This window comes from Canis lupus, chromosome 4 (assembly GCF_048164855.1).
Source record: "Canis lupus baileyi chromosome 4, mCanLup2.hap1, whole genome shotgun sequence".
Lineage (NCBI taxonomy): Eukaryota > Metazoa > Chordata > Mammalia > Carnivora > Canidae > Canis > Canis lupus.
This window is the reverse complement of record NC_132841.1, coordinates 52697508-52707348: the sequence shown is the minus strand read 5'-3', so window position 1 is coordinate 52707348 and position 9841 is coordinate 52697508.

The following is a 9841-nucleotide window of genomic DNA, read 5'->3' as shown; positions in this document are numbered from 1 at the left end:
AGTTATTCCCAACAACCAAGGAAGTCCATCATAAAAGAAAAAAATAGGGAATTGCAAAGCCAATTTCACTTATAAATACAATGTAAAAAATAAAAAATTCTGTCCAGACTCAGAGTGGAGTTTTAGAAACACAAAACATGAAGAAATGTTCTTCTCCAAGTTAAGGAGGTCAACTCAAATCCAATAGAAGAATGTCTGGGAAGTTCACAGTCAGTTTCATGGCCATGATTTTGTCTGGGGCAAGAACTTTGGTTCTTTTTTTTTTTTTTAATTTTTTTTATTTATGATAGTCACAGAGAGAGAGAGAGAGAGAGGCAGAGACACAGGCAGAGGGAGAAGCAGGCTCCATGCACCGGGAGCCCGACGTGGGACTCGATCCCGGGTCTCCAGGATCGCGCCCTGGGCCAAAGGCAAGCGCCAAACCGCTGCGCCACCCAGGGATCCCCGCCCAAGAACTTTGGTTCTATGTAGGAGCTTCAAGCACCCATCAAGTGCATTAGCTGACCTGCATCAGTTAGGACAGGAAACTCTGGCAGGAATTGAATCAAACTTTGGCATGTCTCTCCTTCTGTTAAAGGTGGTTGGGTAGGTGGTAGAGAACACAGTTCAAAAGGAAGTAGGGAGGACTGTGATTGAAGAGGAAGGAGGAGCCATTGGCAGCTTAGGGCTATGGAAATGTTGAAACAATCCATGTCAGTTTATTTTATGATCATTCCTCAGAGTTTCCATCTCACATTGGATTTTTTTTTTTTTCTGGGACAGATTAAGAAGGGGAATCAATTAATGTGAATCTCATGTTACTGTAAACAGTTGGAGGTCTTAATTGGGCCAGGAGTGAGCAGGTGGTCCTTCCCCAGTCAGCTATCCTTTCACCTGTCAGTCAAATGAGGAGAGGGCCTCCATCGCTCATTAGCAACCATTTGTCACCTCGAACAGAGCTTTGAAAGGATTTCTTTGAACTTTGTTTGGGATTGATTTTCTGCATATGCTGAGCTGTTACTGACAAACTCTGGGCAACTGCTCCTCTGTAACAAATACATTAAAAGAAAGGGTGAGAGGATTTTAATAGCCTCCAAATTACATAGCCTAGAAGGCTGGGATTCTTTCCCCACTCCCAGTTTACCTCATCAGCCCTCCACTTTCTGGCACTGCAGCACAATGAATAACAACCTTATCCTTCAAGAGAACCATCTTGAACTTTTGCTTTTCTTCTTTTTGATTTTTTTAATATATCACTGGCTTCATACTAAAATTGATTCATAACAATGCTTAATTAAGAATGGACTTTATACCTTGGCTTTGTCTCTCACTTTTCAAGGAACATTCAGGAATGGGATTTGCAGTATCAAGGGCTGGTTTGGAGCATTACCCAGATGGTCCCAAAGATGCTCTTTTAGCCTCTTTCTTCCATTCTGACCCTTGTTAAGGTCAGGGGCTATGGCTGGTTTGCTCAGTACTATATGCCAAGTATGCTTCACTGTGTTTAGCACAGAGGTGATGCTCAACAAATATTTATTGAGTTAAGTAGTTGATTAGAAAAATAACAAATTGTCACTCTTGCCTTATGATTGAAAGGTAAAGACACTTAATAACTTGCTATAGCCAAGGAGAATAGCCATAGTTCAGTAGCCAGGTGAATTCTTGGGAGGACCCAGCTTTTATTTATTGATTTACTTGTTTTGCTGAGTATAAGTAAAATTTATGCATTATGGAAATTTTAGAAAACTTACATAACTTATATGAAGTTGTGATATCCCCTTCCACAGGACAGGGTCATATTTAAAGAAACATGAGTGGTCCCGTCAGAAATAGCCATCTTCATCTACATTTCTGTCATATGTGGAAAGCCATCAAAGAACTTACAACATGTGAACTCTTACTTAAAAATTTCTTCTTTTCTTTATTTCTTCTCTGGTACCAGAGAATATTCAGGGTCGCCATTTCTCACCTACCCCTCTCTCCTTTTATTACCTCCCAAAAGCCCTTCCCCAACAGGACATTCATCCCATTGATGATGGTTCCACCCATCAGCTTCCCACTCCCCTTGCTTTTCCCACCATGGGAAGGTAGTTCTGCTGTGGCTTGAGTACATCTTCTAGAGATAATCTGTCTAAGCAGCTTCAGTTCTTTCTCAGAGAGCGCGGGAGGATGAATGGATGGAGTTTCTCCTGCCACACATACCTTAATAATTATTATCCCATCTCATGTAAAAAATATTAGAAAATTTAATTTAAATTAAATCTCACCATACACTCATAACCATTTTGTACTTTTTTGTGACTATACTATAAATTACAGTATTGTATTCTGCTTTCTAACTTAGTATTTTGAGCATTTTTCCACATAATTAAATAATATCCAAAAAATGATTTATAGGTTCTGCCAATACTCAGTCTTATGGATGCCACATTGTTTGACAATTCTCCTATTGTTGGGCATTTGGGTTGATGTGGGATTTTTATATTTCTCTTCAATTCTACACCATAGAGAAGGCATTGGCTCTAAAAAGTGGACTTTGCCAGAAGACAGGAATCAGTATAATGAAAGGGGGGCACTTTCATTATGGACCTAGGTCTCAACATTTACTATACACATTTCTCTCTGGCTGGTTTGGCCTCCTGGGGGTCAGAAACTGAAGCTGTAATCAGTGGAAGCCAAGTGTGCGGGCTGCCAACTTGACTCACATTAGGAAGTTCCCAAATCTCCTGGGCTGTATCTTTCTTTAGAACCTGACAGATCCAGGCATAGTGCAAATTAAATAGGATGAGCCAAGCCAAATCTTCCCATCTTTCAAATTTCTGAGCGTAGGTCTGAAGCAGCAAGGAGACTTTTAAGACTGACCTCTGGTTAAAAAATGATTACACACTTCTGTTAATGGATCTGGAAAACCCCCAATTGCTAGAATCAGTATAAGGGGAGTGGTGGTGGTATTTTGCATTTTCAATTTTATTAGTTTGGTTCACCCTACCAGATTTTTATATTCTGTTCCTTAGAAACTATGGAATGCCTGTAAACTCTGAAAACTGCACTGAACTTTGGGAATTGATCCAGTTCTGGTTACTAAAGAGGTATAAAAAAGAAGAGCTTGTCAGAAGATAACCTTCATTTCAGTGTTGACGGTCTTCATATGTGGAGCCCCAGGACCATTCTGCCTTAGTTTATTTTGCAAGACAGATAACAAACAATCATCTTGTGGTGGGAGGTGCGGGGGGGGGGATGATATCTGCCATGTGTCCTGCACGTCCCAATACTGAGTAATCATTTGCTGGCTAACATGGGCTTTCAGTCGGCAGAGTACATTAGGAGTCAACATAGATCCATATGAAAAGCCAAGCTCATCCTTGATGAGTTGGTTTTTGGCCAGGATCATGTTTTTGGATCACCAGAGAGCACACACTTTTTGGAGTGTTTCCTTTTATTCTGGCTAACTTTATGCCTTTGATTAGGTAAAGGACTTATTGTGTCACCTCCCTTGTATACTTACAAAGGTGGCCATGCTGGCATTACATGGAAAAAAAAAAAAGTGAAAAACTGTGACCAAAACTGGGATGGTAACATTAATAAGTAATCAGGTTCGGGTGTGTGGGAGACAGGTGTGAATGGGACACTGGTGTCTAATGGCTATCTCTTTGTGGATATGTCATAATTTCTTGACAGTAAACATGGACAAACCAGAGGTTGTGTTAATTGGAAATGACAGCCTGTATCCTGCCTCTGTTAGTGTTTTGTTGAAGTTGACAAAAGTTGACTAAGGCAGATACAATGTGCTGGAAATCGGGCATTGTTTTTGACACTGACCTATCCTTTTCTACTAATATTAGCTCCTTAATGAGGTCATGCTGGTATCAATTTTTAATATATAAAAATTCATAAATATCTGACCTTTTAGCTGCTGAGGAGGACTTCACAATCTTGTCATCATCTGCACAGATTCCTGTTTTGCATGTTTTTCTCCTATCGTCTTTTATCTCCATACTTTTATCTTCGTCTTTTTATGTTTTTTTTTTTTTAATTTGAAAATACCAGAATCAATTTCATGTTGGAATTACATATCATTCTATTGTTTTAAGAGCCTCTTTATTGGCCGGCTACTTCAAGGGTTGGAACTTACATTCTTCCCATCTCTGTGTTAATCTACTTATATTGTTCTCTCTTTAGCGTTATGGCAAATTCGGATCATTGTAGAAACCATAGGATATTCTCATAAGACACTTCCCAAATCACTTATCCAATGAAGACCAGCATAAAAAACACTCTTTTAAAGACTTAGTCTATTATGGTACTGCGGCAGACCTTTCAACCTTCTGTCCTGAAGACAGTGTTTGAAAGCAATCATTTTAGGCACTGCATATGGGATATAATGTATCTGGATCTAGCTTGCTATTTATGATTCTAGCACATCCATGGCATCAAAGAAACAGAAGAGCTCTGTTTAAAAATCCTTAGTACTCCCTGGCAATTCCTTCATCTGCCTCATCACATTTGCAAAGTGATGTTGATATTGAAACTAAACTCTACGAGTCCTGACTTAGCTACCACCAAAGAGTTAAAGAATGGAATTCATAGCTTAGATTTTTCTCACCTGTACTTTGGGAATAATATTTAAATACATAACACCAGATATTGGCAAAACCGTAAGTTAAAAATGACTAGATGGATAGGGTATCAGAAGTTCAGATAACAGCAGGAATTGAAGACGTGGAGTAGGTAGCTTCACAAGACAATTTTGAGCAAGAGATGTAACTGAGGCGAAATCAGTAGTGGCTTGAGATGTTGACTCTTCTGAGAATATTTCTATTTAATAAACTAGGAAATCTTGAAGATGGAAAGGACTGACTCTATGACAATAGAATATCAGGTCAAATGACAAGTGGTGAGGAAATTTGGGGGCAGGGGTTTTAATAGAGCCCTTAAGTCACTGAATAAGCTACCCCTGTTAAGAAGCCTCTTTAAGTTGAGTTTTGATAGTCAATGCCCTTGGGCACTAAATCTTTGAAATAAGGCAATTTCTCAGAAAGAGTAATTAGTGCCTTGCTGTAGCACTGCCCCTGGGGCCTATGCTTTGGGACCACTTTAGAACTGAGGCTGCTTTGTCATAGAGTGCTTGAGGTGATTGTCAGAAACAAATCCTCTCTAGGCATCTCTTTTCCTTGCAGCTGATGGTTTTAATCTGGTGAAATCTGGAAGCCTGATTAGAGTGAAGTGCAAAGACAGCTTTAAGCAATGGAATCTGCAGCAGAGTTTAGTTGGAATTGGGTTAGATCAGAACATGCATGGCATAGGCTCCTGACCAGACTCACAAGGATGTGGCCAGAGACACTGAGAGTTCTCAATGCTGAGCCATGGTCACCTGTTTGATCCTAGGTACCACTGGCTAGATACTTTGGGAGATAGTTGATGGTGGTGCCTGGAAAGTCTGGCAGTAGGAAGTGAGAAAAAATTCCAGGAAGGTAGGCGAACACCATCTTTACCATACTCTAGAAGTTGCTCTGATCTGGCTCTTGCCTGTTTATCCACCCCATCTCTCATTACGGCACCCCCACCCCCCGCCCCATTCCTTATTCTCCAGCCACAATGATTTTGGAAGAGGCCACTGCTAGTTTCTGTCTCAGGACATTTGGACTTACCATACAAGATGCCCCACCTGCCTGTGTTTGACTCCTTTTCATCTTTCAGGTTCCATCTTCAATATCGCCTCCTAAGATCATGTTTCGCAATCACTCTACTAAATTACTTTATTATTACTTTAGTCACATGGATAATCTGGAATTATCTCATAAATTTGTTTATTCCTAGCTTATTTCTAGAATATAAATTTCTTTGAGAACAGGGAGTGTATCTGTTCTTTTCAGCACTGCCTTCCAGGTACCTAGAGCAGTAAGTGGCATATAGTAACTGCTGAGTAAATATTTCTTGAATGGATAAATAAATAAGTGGACAAACAGGGGAGCCAACATGGGAACTGAGAAGTAGATAAAAAGAAAGCTTTGGGGCATAAGGCCATTAACTAATCATAAAGAATTAAGCAAGAACATAGTTATTGGGACCAAGTAAAATGTCAAGCTGAGCTTAGCAGTAAATTCGATTCGATGAAAAGCCACTAACTTGGTCCTTATGTATGCTCCAATTAGCAGTCACTAAATTTTAGACTTATGGTCTATAGTATGGCTGAGCCTATGAGAGTTAAGTCATTTCTAGAAATGGGTGGCTTGAGCTAGAAAGCTAAGTGGACATTATAAATAAAATCTAAAATCAGAACAGTAAATCCCAGGGTAGCATTGGTGCTACCACCCTTCTCTCTGCACCTAAGGCAGAGATTGCTAATAGATGAAAAAACCTTCCCGCTAATTTGGCAACCACCAACTACTAGAATGTATACTCCATTAGGGCAGGACTTTTGTCTGTTTGTTCACCATTTTATTCCCTGCCCCTAGGACATTGCCTTTTGCTTATAGAAATGCAATAAATACTTGCTGAACTACGTATTTGATGAGTGACTCAATCAGATTTGGCAAAAGAGATATGTTTCATTTGCCATCCCTGACCTAAAGCAAAAAAGATAAGGAATTAAAATTGGATTCAAAAAATTGTTATCACAAGAGAGTAACAATTAATCTGATGATCCTAAGAAGTGTTTCCATGCTGAGAACAGGCAACTGCTTCACCATCACCCTAAAGTACAAAATCTGGGGCTGTTCCTTCAGTTGGCTGTACATTTGAAGCAACTTAGTTAAGATCCAAGATGCATTCTCTTTGTTCCAAATTATACTACTTAGCAAAAAATTCTATAGCAATATATCAGGTTATTGTCATATACTACAAGGGCATTTCTTTACTGCCTGCTATACATTCATATTGTCCTCCATGTTAAGATTTTTGAATTTTTATTTCCAAAGAGGAGAATTTCTCCAGCAGTCATTTTTCAAAGAGTGATTGTTTAAAGAGAGATTTGTTTGGAAGTGACTTTTATTTATTAACATACTGTTTATCCATCACAGGGGCTATAGCCGAAATTGTACATGGGATTCATATAAAAGAACATGATTTCTTTTTAATTTATTCATTTATACAATCAATATTTTTGAGAACATACTGTGTGTTAGCCCTATGCTGGTGATATAGTAATGAAAAATAATGTGCAATAATGAGAAAAAACAGATCTTTTTTCATGGAGATTATATTTTAATAAGGAAAATGGATGATTAACATATCAAAGCATAAATATATAATATAATATCAGATGACAGATTATTTGTTTCAGTAGAGTGTGGAGAACAAGAACTTGATTAGAATGGGTTCAAGAAGGAACAAAATGTTAGGAAATAAAATAGTAATATGAGATAATTTTTTTAATGGGTTTTATTTTATAGGGAAGCCAAAAAAAAATGGTTATAGGAGTAAGAATATTGAGGTCAAGATGATGATCCACTGGTTGGGGGAACCCCACCAAAGAGACGGGGGATAATTGCAAGAGCAATGTCTTGGAGGAGGTAGGAGAGGCAGAAGTAGTTAGCACATGCACCTCTACCAGAACATAGCTTTTCTTTTGAGGAAGGTCAAAGCCATTCTATGCATGAGTGCTGACTTTTCCAGGAAGAGATAAAACATGCTTATTCTTGTTCCAATCTGTGTTTCTTCATGCCAGCCTATTGTCAGCTACACTGGAGAAACTGAGGCAGTTTGGTTGCTGGCTCACAACTGAACCTGGAGATGCCAAGAGAAATGAGGTAGAATTCTTGCCATCAAGAACATCTTAGGCTAGTAGACTTCTGGAAGCATACACCCTTCTCCCCATATGAAGAAGAGGTTCTCTCAGAATGACTTGATCATCTAGTTGAGTTTGTTGAGTCATTTTTAAATCCAGATTTTTATTAACCTTTCTTTCTTTTATGCCCATTCTTGAGTATCTTGCCTTGAATTCAAAAACTTCAATTAAGTATTCTTGGCTAATAACTTCACCATGAAAATATCTCAAACTATTAAAGTCTTGAATAAAGTATTCTGCTCTTGACACTCCCCGCAAACCTCATAGGATTTGAAAAACTTGAAGTATGCAGAGGGAAATCAGACTAAACGCTCACATATATTTTATTAGAAACATTTCTTTAAAAACATGAAGACAAGGGGAAAAAAAAAAAGACCAAATTCAATTTTTTGAGCCTGGCACTTCAAGTTCTCTACAGATAGCTCTATTCTAAACAGGAAAAATAAAATCAGCTTTGTTCCTGAGCATATGCTTTTGACATTTTTTTTCCTTGAAGTCTGTGAATTATTAATAAACTAATTTCTCTTTATAGTTCAATCTTTGGAGATTTAAAGTGTTCACTCAAATGCACAGGGAAGAGATAGAGCTTCAGTTCCAATCAGCTCAATCCTCTCCAGAGATGCTGGCCTTGAGGTATCTCTGAGTCTTTGATATCAATCTTTGATCCGTCTGGGAATTTCTGATCATTTCTAGAACTAGTCTGTTAATACCACTTAATGCCCTGTTTAAGTTGGGCCATTTCTGCCAGCTGGTTTTATGCTTTCACTTTGCTCCTGAGATATTTTCTGTGTGTATTTATGGGACATATATGTACATATATCCTTTATATAGTTATACTTGATGGATTACTTTTTGGCAAGTTGTATTAGAGGACAGGGTTTTTGATAACAAGATGCCCAGTACATTGGCAGCTCTTATAATAAACGATGTTGGAGCTAAGAACCACCAAGAGTGCTTCTCTCCTCCTCGGTGGATCTTAGTGAAGAGAACTTTTGGCACTATAGAGAGAATAAGTTTGCAAAGCCCAGAGCTGTATGACAGTGGAATGGATGAGCTCTGGATTAAGTTTCTTCCATCTACCCTGTACCAGTGAGCATGTTAAAAGGAACATCTGGGTTACCAGTGGTCAAAGGAGGTGATGGAGAGACGATTCCTCCATCAGGTGGGAGTTCACATAATTGAACTAAAATCACTTCCAACATTATAATTCTATTGCCTTCTGTGCATTCCTTTTTGTTTTAATAGAGGGAGAAACTGAGACACTGAGTTTAATTGACTTCCCTGATAACCTGCATACTGTATTAATGGACTGAGTATACTTTTCCATCTATTTGACAGACCTTAGGGGGATTCAGATTCTGGATGAGGTCTTCTGTCTCTGATCTCTGGACTATTTTATTGATCTAAAAAGGGGGGAAAAAAGATCCAGCAAACATTGGCCAAACCATATGCACTAGTTCCTTGCCTCCCTCTCTCTTTATACTCTCTGAGGGAAGTGGCTTCATATTGAACCTATCCCTGCCTTTATTTTCTCTCTTCCCTCTCCCTTAACAACTGCTGGATTACCAGGATACAGTGATTGAGTAAGAGGCCCACCAGGCTACCATGTTGAAAGGGCTGCTTAGCAGGAGCACCAAAGAATTCAGATTCTTTCTCAACATTGCCAGCTCTTGTAAATAGCAAACTTGTCTCCCTCCTGACAAGGCTTGGACCAGAACCTGAGCCACAAAAGGGAAGGGGGAATGAGGTAAGAAGGCAGAGAAGAAAAGAAAGCTTTTCCTTTTTTATTTTTAAAACTAGTTCTATTCTGGGACTTTATTTACTTTTTTGTTTGGCTCCAGGGGTTAAAGGGCTCACAGTAATGGAAACTGGAGGCCACCACTTTATTGCTCTTCCTCTGGACTTTCTGGACTGATTTACTTGGTGCTGAGTATCAGTTTCCTCACCCTTTCTCACCCAGGACCTCAGCGTCATCAAGCCATGAACTCCCTCTGTCCAGGACCTGGGAAAACACAGCTCAGCTGTAGCCAGTGCCAGGCTCAGCCAATTGGAGCTCAAGCAATTGTCCATAAGAAA